Source organism: Herpailurus yagouaroundi, unplaced genomic scaffold (genome assembly GCF_014898765.1).
Source record: "Herpailurus yagouaroundi ecotype Mexico unplaced genomic scaffold, PumYag 250, whole genome shotgun sequence".
Taxonomy (NCBI): domain Eukaryota; kingdom Metazoa; phylum Chordata; class Mammalia; order Carnivora; family Felidae; genus Herpailurus; species Herpailurus yagouaroundi.
The window spans coordinates 12,563,757-12,576,460 of record NW_024412467.1 but is presented as its reverse complement, the minus strand read 5'-3'; the positions used below and the strand labels follow the sequence as shown (position 1 = coordinate 12,576,460).

At 50.9% G+C, this 12,704-nt stretch overlaps 1 long non-coding RNA gene across 1 annotated transcript in view; it reads left to right on the top strand.

The window, feature by feature from the left end:
- Window positions 1–12,704, top strand: part of LOC121020580 (uncharacterized) — a 29,289-nt gene that overhangs the window by 8,564 nt on the left and 8,021 nt on the right. The window lies entirely within an intron of this gene.

Sequence of the window (12,704 nt, the reverse complement as noted above, 5' to 3'; positions counted from 1 at the left end):
GCATCTGGAAAGTAACTTTCTTGCTCCCTGTTTTAGTTTTTAAAAACCAGGGGTGCCTGGGTGGCGCAGTCGGTTAAGCGTCCGACTTCAGCCAGGTCACGATCTCGCGGCCCGTGAGCTCGAGCCCCGCGTCAGGCTCTGGGCTGATGGCTCAGAGCCTGGAGCCTGTTTCCGATTCTGTGTCTCCCTCTCTCTCTGCCCCTCCCCCGTTCATGCTCTGTCTCTCTCTGTCCCAAAAATAAATAAACGTTGAAAAAAAAAATTAAAAAAAAAAAAACAACTGCATGCTATTCTATAATCTCACAGTCCTATTGTGACAGCCTCAGTTGTTTTTTTTTTTTTTTAAGAGCCTTTGAAGAAAATGTGATATAATTACATTCAGTTTCATCCTCGATGTAGCCAAGAATGCAAAGTGCGATTATAGGTGTACCCGGTTTTTGGAAAAACTGATACATGGAAATTCTCATAACACGGTTAGAGGATTTCTCACACGAAGAAATCACCGCTGGGGCGCCTGGGTGGCTCAGTCGGTTAAGCATCCAACTTCGGCTCGGGACACGATCTCACGGATCATGGGTTCAAGCCCTGTGTCAGGCTCTGTGCTGACAGCTCAGAGCCCGGAGCCTGCTTCAGATTCTGGGCCTCTCTCTCTCTCTCTCTCTCTGCCCCTCTCCCGCTTACACTCTGTCTCTCCCCCAAAAATACTAAACATTTTTTCAGCATTTTTAAAAAATCACCACTGGTTTCCTCTAAGTAATTTCCCCCAAGTAGTTAAAACAAGACCAAGTTTTCTAAAAGTTCAATCCATATCCAACTTCTCAGCGTCCATAGGAGGACAGTGTAGAAAAAGGCACATCTGAAATGCTCTGTTCTCCTTCCCTCTACTCATCACATCAGGATTTGCATGGCCTCCTCAGCCCCAAACCCTGTAATCTCCAGCCTTCAGGTGGGCCTCTGGGTGCTCACCCACGGATTCCACCCGGCCCAGACTCCGGAACTGTTTTCGGGGGACCCGAGGCTCACCGGCCTTCTCCTGACCCTGAAGGCATCCATGCTACTACCCCATTTCTCTGCTTCTCTTTCTTTCCTTTTAAAATTTATTTTTATTTTTTTGAGAGAGAGAGAGAGAGAGCATGAGCAGGGGAAGGGCAGACGGAAAGGGAGAGAGAATCCTGAGCAGGCTCCATGCTGTCAGCAGGGAACCCACGAACCACGAGATCATGACCCGAGCGGAAACCAGGAGTTGGACGCTCAACTGACTGAGCCCCCCATGCGCCCCTCTCTGCTCCTCTAACAGAACTCTTCAGAAAGTTGTTTGTACTGGTTGTGTCCAATTCCCCTCTGCCTGTTATCTCTTGAAGACAGTTCAATCAGGCTTTCACCCCACCACCACCAAGAGCATCTGAAACTGCTCTTGTCCAGGGCACTCGCAGGGTCTAACGGGTCCTGCTCCTTCTCTCCTACTCGACCTCTCAGCAGCTGATTATTCTCCGAGGTGGAACCTTTCCTTTACTTGGCCTTGGGACCGCTGCTCCCTCAGGCAGTTCCTGCAGCCTCGCTTGTCTCTCTTTGCTGAGTCCTCCTCCTATCTCCGGCCCCCAGCCAGCAGAATCTTCTGGAACTCAATCCTCAGACTTCTTCTCTCCACTCTCTGCGTTCACTCCCTAAGGGGTAGCTGGGGTCACGTGGCTTTAAATGCATCACGAAAGGGGCACCTGGGTGGCTCGGTCGGTTGAGCGTTGGAGTCTTGATTTCGGCTCAGGTCATGATCCCAGGGTCGTGGGACCAAGCCCCACATCAGGCTCTGTGTTGCGTGTGGAGCCTCTCTCTCTCTCTCTCTCTCTCTCTCTCTCCCTGTCTGCTCCCTTCCCCTGCTCGTGTGCGTGCTCTCTCTCTCTGTCTCTCTCTCTGTCTCTCTCAAATAAATAAATACATAAATAAATAAATGCATCACGAAAGCTACCAAATTCATGTTTCAGTTGGGACCTTTCCTTTGAATTCCAGACTCACACAAGTCTTCCTCCTTCCCCTTTGCTTCCCCACAGTCTGTTCCCCTTAGCTACAGGAGCGATCAGGTTAAAATGTGAATTAGGGCTCGGCATGCCTTTCTCAAGACCGCCAATGGTGGAACGAAAGCCCGTCTTTACGAAGGTCCCCGAGGTCCACACAAGCTGACCCCCCGACGCCTCTCCGAGCTCGTTTTCTGCCACCACCCTCTTACTCACTTTGCTCCCATCATGGGCTCATGGCAGGTAGTGCTGCTGGTCGATAGCCCTCAGGCGCCCCGGGAAGGAGAGCTGCCCACCCCAGCCCTTTCCAGGGGCAGCCAAGGCTCAATGACCTGGGGGGTAGGTGCCAGGGCCCAGCCGCCTCCCCCAGGGTGCGCGGCTCTGGAGGGTCGTCCTATCTTCAAAACTCCCCGCCGGAGACAGCTCGTCTTCTGCCCCATCTTGCTCCTTCCCCCCTTCCCTTCCACAAGTTTGAACCCAAGAGTACTCCCTAACACAGACCCCGGGCACCCATCACCAGCTCACGAGGGCAGGGACTCCACCTACTTTGTCCACTATTACTCCCACAGCCCCTGCCGCCTAGTAGAGCCTCGGCACCAAGTCAGGCTGGTGCTGGTCGTGCCCTGACCATCTGATGCTAGTCATTGGCCATTGTTACATCCTCTGGGACTGAAGTCCAGCGTGGTGGGTCTCCATCTTGACCCCCTTGGTCCCTTTGATTCTGAGTCGATGTTTTCGTGGCTCCCATTGTCTCCTCCACGACTTAGGGTCTGCCTCATTACCTCCTCGTCAGTCTTTCTGGAGATATGATCCTGCCCTTAGAGTCTAGTCCCTAGATATCTGCTATTCGATTAGCAGGAATCCCGCCTCTCGCTCTCTGGATGCCCTTGTGCTGGTCAATACTGGAACCTCCCCCTGGAAGCCCAAGTCCCCATTCTCATCAACGTCCCACCCGTGGTCTGGCAGAGCCTCCCTGAAAGCCATGTCCAAACTTTGGGCCACACCTTAATCTTCAGCGTCAAAGGGGGCATTGAAAGGCAGTGTCACTGCCGTAGGAAAGGGTGTTTGCGTTGGGGCCAGGAGGGTCTGGGTGTACATCCCAGCTGTCGCTTACAGCGGGACACCCTTGTGCTGGTCCTTCATTCCTCTGTGCTTTAGCTTCCCCACCCGGGAAAGCACAGTGACATCAGCCTCGCTTGGTGGCTGTCAACAACACGTGAAGACATATGAAAATATGTCTGGCACGCAGCTGGCAGTAAGCAAACTTCTCCCGACCGCACTGAAATCCTCTGAAACATCTGCCCTATTGTGTTCCGTGGAATAGCACAATGTCCTGGGAGGAAACTCTGAGTCTGGGTAGCTCTGCGTGCAAAAACATAGTATTTCCCTTGGGAAAACATTAGCGCTCCGTGAAGTGCCATGATGATTTCAAGCATATTGAAACAAGACAACAATAACCTGCGCTGCAAAATCCACACCGTCAGCCGAGTGCACCGGGTCGGGGCAGAATCTCACGTCTAGGAAAGCGTGGCTTTACCTCCGAAAGGCAGCCTTTAATGAACAGGGAGCACTAACATATACCGAACACCATCCTGGCTCTTGCCCGACCTCATGGAAACCTGTATATACGAAGCCTTGCCAAATTCACAGAAGCTTTTCTAGTTCCCATTATTTTGCTGCTCGAAAGGAAGGGAGTAATCTCTTCCCTGGTAGGGTGTGGTACCTTTAACAGAGCGCTGAAAGCAAGTTCAACACAAATGACCCATGCTGGCGGGTTGCGCAATTCTCAAGTTATTTTTATGATGGGCAGTGTTTTTCTTTTTTATTCTTTTTTCCTCCCTCTTGAGTTGGCTAATGCTTTCCAATGAGCAGGCTCTATCTGGTGCGACTCGGCTAGCCCAAGCCGCACGCACGGTGCCAACGAGAGGGGCCGTGCGGACACGTGTTATGTTAATGGACTGCCAGTAAGGCGAGGACGGGAGGGGAAATATTGGGCTGTCCACTTGCCATTTGTACTCTTGGCTTGGAAGCAGGTCATTAGCTCAGCAAAGAGAATATAAAAATACACAGTAAGGTCGCCATTAACTTCTGAAGCCTGAGCCATCGTCTGTGAGGGAATCAAAACGTGGGTAGACACGTCATGAAGGTGTTCAGTGCTCCTCTATGTGACCAGGTACAGAGCTTCCCTGCACAACTTGGACGAGCTGTTTCGTGCTGGCCTGGCAGGTCACTCCAGGTATGCCTAGCACCCTGCACTCAGCGGGCTGCCCCACTCACCACCCGCTGTGTTTTCTCTGGGATACCGCCAGGCAGAATGTGTCCGAAGTCATTATTGAATCTGGCAGACATTGTGCCCTCTCCACATACTTTATCCATTCCAACGGCTAAAGAGGCGAAGGGTGTTCTGGAGAATGTGCAGTGTGTGTCCAAGAAGGCAGATTCCTTCTTCATATTCAGCCCACGATGGCTCAAGGATTCCCAGTTTCCTCTTGGGGAGCTGAGTGCAGGAGTCAAGAGGGACGATTGAGTCCAGCGAATGGTTCCCAGGAGAAGCTTTGGCATTTAACTCTTGCGTTCGGGGAGCCTCGGTGGCTCAGTCAGGTAAGCGTCGGACTGTTGACTTTGGCTCAGGTCATGATCTCACGGTGCGTGGGGTCTGGCCCTGAGTCGGGCTCGGTGCTGGCAGTGACGAGCCAGCTTGGGATTCTCTCTCACCCTCTCTCTCTGCCCCTCCCCTCCTCGTGCAAGCTCTCTCTCAAAAATAAAATAAACATTAGAAGAAACCCCCCCCCCCCGAACAACTCTAGTGTTCAGTTTTAAAAAATATTACACGCTCATGGTAAAACAAAATTAACTAGCACACAATGAAGACTAAGCCTCCCTCAGCACACTGACCCCCCAGTTCCCTTCTCCAGCAGCAACAAAGATTACCACTTTTTTTGCGTGTCCTTCCCAACAGAGTCTATGCACATTAAGAGGAGCTTTGATTTTTGAAATGCACTTTCGTACGTTCGGCTGAAACGGTTGGTAAGATAGCTTTTCCAAATAACTCTCCATGGTAACATAACTTTGGAACACACACACTCACACGGACATCCACATGGACACACGCAGTCGTCCTCTTAAGCACAAAATGGAGGGGAAATGATGCAACAGAGTGACTAGAAGGTATATTCCAGTAAACCGCGGTGGTGAGTGGATTCTCAGATGGTTCCAGACAGCTTTTTGTACAGAAATAGCCCCGTGAGAACACCCAGCCCACTCAGACGGCACAACAAATCCCAGGAACTTGCCTTTGTGCAACCTTCCCCGTCAAGCTCAAGTCCAAACACATCAGACCTTGGCAGGGCTGCTCGGGTACATTGGCCGACAGACAGACACTCTAGAAGCTCTCCGTGCTTCTCCCTCCGCAGCAGCAGTAGATTTGTCCAGAGTAGGATGCACCAGCTCCTCCTCACCCCCAACACACACAAGCCAAAAGCCCCTCAAGTTTCTCTCCATCATGCGGTTGAGTAAAGCCCCAACTCGCTCTCACTCCAAAGGAAAGGAAAAAGCACCAGCAAGTATAAAGCTAAGACATATGTGTGCATCTTTGGTAGAAATAAGAAAACCCATCCTCTCTCTGAGGCCATTCTGAAACTCAGTCGTGCTCAGAATCGCTCAAATTGGCAAGGCGTGTTTGGCTTCAGAATAGAGGTGGCTGGATGGGAGTGATACAGAGTGACTTGAGTCGTTGTCATTCTAGTGACTTTCCATAAGTGACATGGGAACGGGGACACTGGAGGACTAGGTTTTACCTAAGTACCAATACAGAACACAAGAGCTGTCATAATTTTTAGTCAAGTCAGCCAATCTACAGGAGCCTGGGTAAAAATCTCTCATCGAAAGCCAGCATTCCAAAATAGGAACCTGGAGGGGCACCTGGGTGGCCCAGTCGGTTAAGCACCCGACTTCGGCTCAGGACATGATCTTGCACTCTGTGAGTTCGAGCCCCGCATCGGGCTCTGTGCTGACAGCTCAGAGCCTGGAGCCTGTTTCAGATTCTGTGTCTCCCTCTCTCTCTGATGCTCCCCCATTCATGCTCTGTCTCTGTCTCAAAAATAAATAAACATTAAAAAAATTTTTTTAAATAGGAACCTGGGGCACCCGGGTGGCTCAGCCAGTTAAGCGTCCGACTCTTGGTTTCAGCTCAGGTTGTGATCTCACGGTTCGTGAGTTCGAGCCCTGCATTAGGTTCTGCGCTGGCCGCATGGAGCCTGCCTGGGATTCTCTCTCTCCCCCTCTTTCTCCGCTCCTCCCCCACTCTCTCTCTCGAAATAAATAAATAAACTTTAATAAAATAGAAACCACATGGAAGCCAACAGAAAAGGAACATTTCCATCATATAGCAGATACACTTGGGAGTGTAGTCTTTCTCCTGGTTAAGGAAATAGTGACTTTGTACGTCTGGTTCAGGAGACCTGGAAGGATCACACTCCAAGAAAATGCTGCTTCACCTGCTGGCTACTGCCTGAAAATCCTTTCCTAGTTGAGAAAGCCTTAAATTCCTCAACAACATAGAAAGTGTAATAAGCAGAACCCCCTGCATGGAACAGCAATTATTATAATGCTCATTTCCTGAACTCTTATTGATGGTAAATGCTATATTCATACTCAAGACTTTCCATGAATGATCTCCTTTAATTCCCGTGGTAGCTGGTCCCCAGGATGAGCCCTCAGTGATCCTGCCTCTATATATACATGCCCTCGTGTGGTGCCCTTCCTTTGAATCTGGGCTGGCTCTGTGCCTCCCATGTAACCAGTAGAATTTGGGGGGGGGGGGTTTGTTGGGGGGAGGAAGGCATACTGTGTGGTCTCTGAGGCTAGATTGGGAGGAGCCTCATAGCTCCTGCCTTGGTCTCTTGGAATGGTCATTCTGGGGAAAGTCAATCGCCATATGAGAAATCCAAGTCTCCGGAAGCCATGTTGTAAGGAAGCCCAAGCAAGTCACGTGGAGTGGCGGAGGGGACACAGGTACTGGCCAGCCCTCAGCGATCCCAGCCATATACATTCCAGACATGTGAACCAAGAAGCCATTTCCATGCCAGCTCAACATAGTTTTCAGAGGACTCGGCCCCCAACTGACATCTGATTACAAACGCATGTGAGACCCTAAGTGAAAATTGCCCAGACGAGACCGCTCAACCCACAGAACCATTGAAAATAATAATAAGTTGGTGTTTTACGCTGCTAAGTTTTGGGATGTCTGTTATTCAGCGACAGATGACTGAAACACTGACTCTCCAAGATTCTGAGTATCACAGCTAATTCTCCAACGTCCATGTCACCCCTTCCTTACCGTGCAATCTGGGGCATTTGGCCCGAGTCTAGGGGTACCCCTGCTCTGACTACGTTAGTGGTTTTCAGAGCGTGATCTGGAGGCTTCCGTGGCACCCCAGAACTTGTTAGAAAGGCAAAGTCTCAGGCTCTTCTCTTGACCTACAGAATCAGAAACGCTGACACTGAGGCCCGGTTATCTGTGTTTTTGTAAGTCCTTCCCGCTACCCCGATGTACGCTCAAGTTTGACAACCACTGCATACCAACCGTGGTAATCCTGTCCATGCCTTGCTAGTAACTGGTTTACGGAGCCAGGCCTGAGGCAGTCAGTGCATAGCATTCCCTTCGTGCCAGTCATTAGCCCGTGGTCAAGGGGGTGGTTTCCTCTGCCCTGGCTGCCACTCTGTGAAGGGAGCCAGGTTTAAGATGCGGCTGATCCCGAGGATGGAACGCAGAGAAGCGGAAAGAACCTTGGGTCCCTGATAGCGGGGTTCAGTCAGCCTGTTGCACCTTTGAACTTTCCATTATTAGGGCCGGATGGGGGTCAATCGATTTCCTCACTGGTTAAACCCATTTGGGTCGGCTTTCTGGTTACTTGTGGCTAAAAGCACCGTGAGTGTTATGATCTGTGGTTTATGTGGGACAGGCAGGCTGATTTGCAGGAGCTCAGACCCCTAGGAAGCAGAAAAGGCTGGGGTTTGAACCCAGGTCTCTGTGCTGTCAAAGCCCACCCTCATAACGAAGGGCTGAGATTTGCTCTCTTCCCGAGGGGAGAGGTTTCTGGGTTTATTTTTGGTGGGTTGGGGCACTGAGAATACACGAAGGCAGTGGGCGTCTCACAGAAGAAGAGATACCATGGAATGGGGGAAAGGTCCAGGGCGGGGGGGGGGGGGGCCGCATAAAAGAGGATTCCTGCCCAATTCGACTCAGGTCTGGTCTGTGCTCGGGTATTTCCTCATGTCCGTAAATTGAATGATGTCCTTTCTCCTCTTCTTTCCCCCAAAACAGATCATCAGGCTATGTTGTTTTGCAAAGAAGACGCTGGGAGAGGGTAAGACAAGCGCTCCTTTGGGGAGCAGGCTGATTGGTCCAAGTAGTTCTATAAACTGCATCCGCCCACATCGCGCTACTCCAAAGACAGTTTATAATCACAAAAGGAACAATCTGGAAGATTCCAGTTGTCAACACAGCTCAAATGTAGCAGCAGAAGACCTCGCAGAGAAGACATACGGTGACACGGATTTGGGATTTTTACAACCTCGGGGAACCCCAGGCTCTGTGCGCCCTTCGGGGATGCCAACATTTGATGGCGGGGCGGGGGTGGGGGGGTGGGGAGGTTGTTGCCTCTATTCCCCTCCGCGGTGGTCCCCAATCGCAGGCCAGCTTCATCCACTCCTGCCCCATCCCTGCATCTCCGGGCACCCCCTGCGAGAGCGAGGTGGCTAATTTTAACCTGTAACCCTGAAGCCAAGTTCGGGGCCCTTCCGAGGTACCAGGGTGGCTGCAGCTTGCAAAGGACACTTCCGAGGGAAAACACAAAAGGTGACGATTCTTGCCTCCAACAATCACCCGGGGTTTAAAATACGGGCAGATTCGCCTTGACAAAGTGTTAGTGAACACTCCGCTGTGTGCACGGCGTCGTTTCATCACTGGGAAAGGACATCGGTTAGGGGACAGTCCTTCCAGGAGCGCTTAGAAACAACTATAAGTCCACATGTTCACTAAGCAGGAAATGCAGATGAGAAAATGCACCGACTCACAAAACCGTTTCTAGGCATTGGGTGGCGATGCACGTAAACCGATTTAATCCTCGTAATGACCCTATGACTTGCGTACTACTATTATCCCTATTTTACTGATAAGAAACCTGAGGCCCTGAGAGCTGGGGTCATTTCCCCAACGTCAAGGGATTCAAATGGAAGCAGCCTGGCTCTGGAGGCTGTGCTTCCAACCTTGACACAGGACGCGAATGGCGAGGAACACAGAGAAAGAAGAATGGGGTCGATCCAGGTGGCTTCCTGGAGGAGGTAAGTTGTCACAAAGAATGATGGAGATTCGGGGCCACGTTGGTGGTGAGTGAGAATGAGCAAGATTAAAAAAAAAAAAAAAAAAGACAGTTGGTTCCCCTTCTTGCTAACCCGTCTTACTTTTTAAAAAAATGTTTATTTATTTATTTTGAGAGAGAGAGGCGGAGAGGATCCGAAGCTGACTCTGCACTGACAGCAGAGAGCCCGATGTGGCCCCGAACTCACAAACTGCAAGATCATGACCTGAGCCGAAGCCGGATACTCAACGGACTGAACCACCCAGGCGCCTCTAACCCTCTTAGTTTTAATGACTCCTCAGTTTTAAGGCCTCCTTCAGGGGGAGGCCTCTTCCCTAACCTTTATCATTCCGCAAGCATCAGGTACTGGGGCCCTGTGTGCCCTGAGCCCCAGGACTCACGTGCTGTAGCCTCAGGACTGTGGTCTGGGGAGGAAGAGAGTCTCCTAGTTTCCCCTCCTGTGTTACAGACAAGGGACAGGAGGAGCAGAACGGGACGTCCTGTCTCAGAAGATACTGGAAGTCTGAGAAGACGGGTCACGGCTGGGGAATCTTGACTTGCCTACCTCGGTCGGCATGAGTTCAGAGTCGGGGGGGTGGGGAGAGCACCGCGGAGGTCCCGGGGGAAGAGTTTTCTGCGGAGCGCGGGCGGTCTAGGCTCCTTGGATGGCTAACCCTCTGGGCCTTCCGGCCGTTCGTAGCGCCCCCTTCAGGCCGCAGGCTGACTCACTCCCTGGAAGAGAGGCCTGTGCTCAGGATGGGTGGCCTCCGCCCGCCTGGGCTGCCCCAGGCACGACGCTGGCCCCTGGGGATGAGAGGCCAGAAGGCCCGAACCCCCCCTGGGGGTGCCTGCTGTGCGGCCCCGGGGAGACCAACGCACTCACCACGGACAAGCTCGGTTTCTCTCCCGGTGCAGACCAGGAGGCGGCTCTGCCCTTGTAAAACACTTGAAGAAGAGGGGTGCCCTAGGTTAGTTCGTTTTAGTTATCACTGAACCTTAATAAAAAACTTAATTTAGGATTTATCGGTAACCAAAGCATCTTCTTGGGAGACTGATCAGGAGTCATGTGGCACACAGGGAGGGCACCGCAGGAGGACTTGGCCCCCGCGGGGTCCCTGGGTGGTGGGGGGGGGGGGGGGTGAGAGTGGGAGGAGCTCCAGTAACCAGCCGTGTGACCCACGTGGCAGACTGCACAATTTTCTGGCTTTGGTTCTTCATCCGAAAGTTGAAGGGGTAGAATGGACATGTTTTTTTTCAAAACCAGTTTCGGGGCGCCTGGGTGGCTTGGTGGGTTAGGCGTCCGACTTCGGCTCAGGTCATGATCTCACGGTCCGTGAGTTTGAGCCCTGCGACGGGCTCTGTGCTGACAGCTCGGAGCCTGGAGCCTGTTTCGGATTCTGTGTCTCCCTCTCTCTCTGCCCCTCCCCCTGCTCACGCTCTGTCTCTGTCTCAAAAATAAATAAATGTTAAAAAAAAAAAATAAAAACCAGTTTCAATGAGTTCGACATACAATTTACGGATTTACCGTATATTCAGAGTTGTGCAGCCATCACCATAATCCATGTTTAGAACATTTGCATCACCCCAAAAAGAAACCTTGTACCCTTTGCACTCACCCTTTCCACCCTACCCCCACCCCTCAGCCTTAGGCAACTCCCAGTCTAGGTTCTGTCTCTATGGATTTGCTTATTCCGGTGAAATGTCTGTGTGTGTGCACACCTTTTATGCTTAAATAACTTTAAAAAAATGTTTATTTATTTTCGAGAGAGACAGAGACACAGTGTGAGCTGGGAAGGGGCATGGGGGGCAGGGGGCAGAATCCGAAGCAGGCTCCAGGCTCTGAGCTGTCAGCACAGAGCTCCAGGCGAGGCTGGAACTCACCAGCCCTGAGATCATGACCTGAGCCGAAGTCCTTCTTTTGCTTAACCAAGGGAGCCACCCAGGCGCCCCTATTCTTAATGTAACTTTTTTAACCCACAATAAGGTGGGATGAAAAGCCAGTGGGCCCTTCCCGTGTGCCCCTTCTCCCTCTCATCTCTCTGAGATCTGAGATCTGAGGCCCCGCTTTGAGAAGAGCAGGAGATACATAGTTTCCATGGAAAGCTGAGAGCAGGCAAGAGGGGTTTTGTGCAAATGAAACAGAATTTGGAAAAGAGGCGAATGCTTCCAAGGCCCTGTCAGGATTTGGGTAGCCCGGCTTTCTGGAAAACTTTTGAAAAGTGGCTGAATATATATATATATATATATATATATATATATATATATGGTATGTATTATATATTTTATATAATATATATATTTTTTCTCACGTAGTGCTACAGATAGATGGTTGACTTTGTTGATTAAGAACGAAATATTCTAGGGGTGCCTGGCTGGCTCAGTCAGGGGAGCGTGCGACTCTTGATCTTGGGGTTATGGTTTCGAGCTGCATACTGGGCGTAGAGATTACTTAAAAATAAAATCTTAAAATGGGGCTCCTGAGTGGCTCAGTCGGTTGAGCGTCTGACTCTTGATTTCGGCTCAGGTCATGATCTCACGATTTAGGAGTCTGAGCCCCAGGTCGGTTTTGCAGGTGCAAAGCCTGCTTGGGACTCTCTCTTTCCTTATCTCTCTGCCCCCACCCCCCGCCCCCGCCATCTCTCTCAAAATAAATAAACTTAAAAAAAAATGAAATACCCTACTTAATGATCCACCAAAAAAAAAGGGCATTAAACTAAATAGTAAGTAATTATTTAAGGCCTAAACTTTGAATAAATCTAAGGCTTAGACAGTGGCCTTCATGTCAACATCAATCCTTTAATACAAAAACCCCCAAATAAAATGAGGAACATTCACAGTCACTCTGGGATTTATGCGAGGGGCAGGCAGAGTAGAATCCTTCACAGCTTATGCTCATTTCCTTGAAGTTTCTGGATTCCTGCTATGATCTATGTACGTACCTTCTACAATCTATACCCTAGCTGTTCAAGCAATTATTGTTTTTTGCTAAGACCCCGCATCTTTCTCAATAAATTCATCTGACTCAGGTGCCTGAGTGGCTCAGTCTGTTGAGCGTCCGACTTCGGCTCAGGTCACGATCTCATGGTTTGTGGGTCTGAGCCCTACACCGGGCTCTGTGCTGTCAGCGTGGAACCTGCTTCAGATCCTCTGTCCCCTTCTCTCTCTGCCCTTCCCCCGTTCACGTGTGCTCTCTCTCAAAAATAAATAAAACATTGTGGGGGGGGCACCTGGGTGGCTCAGTCGGTTATGCGTCCGACTTTGGCTCAGGTCATGATCTGACTGCTCGTGAGTTCGAGCCCCACGTCGGGCTCTGTGCTGACGGCTCGCAGCTTGG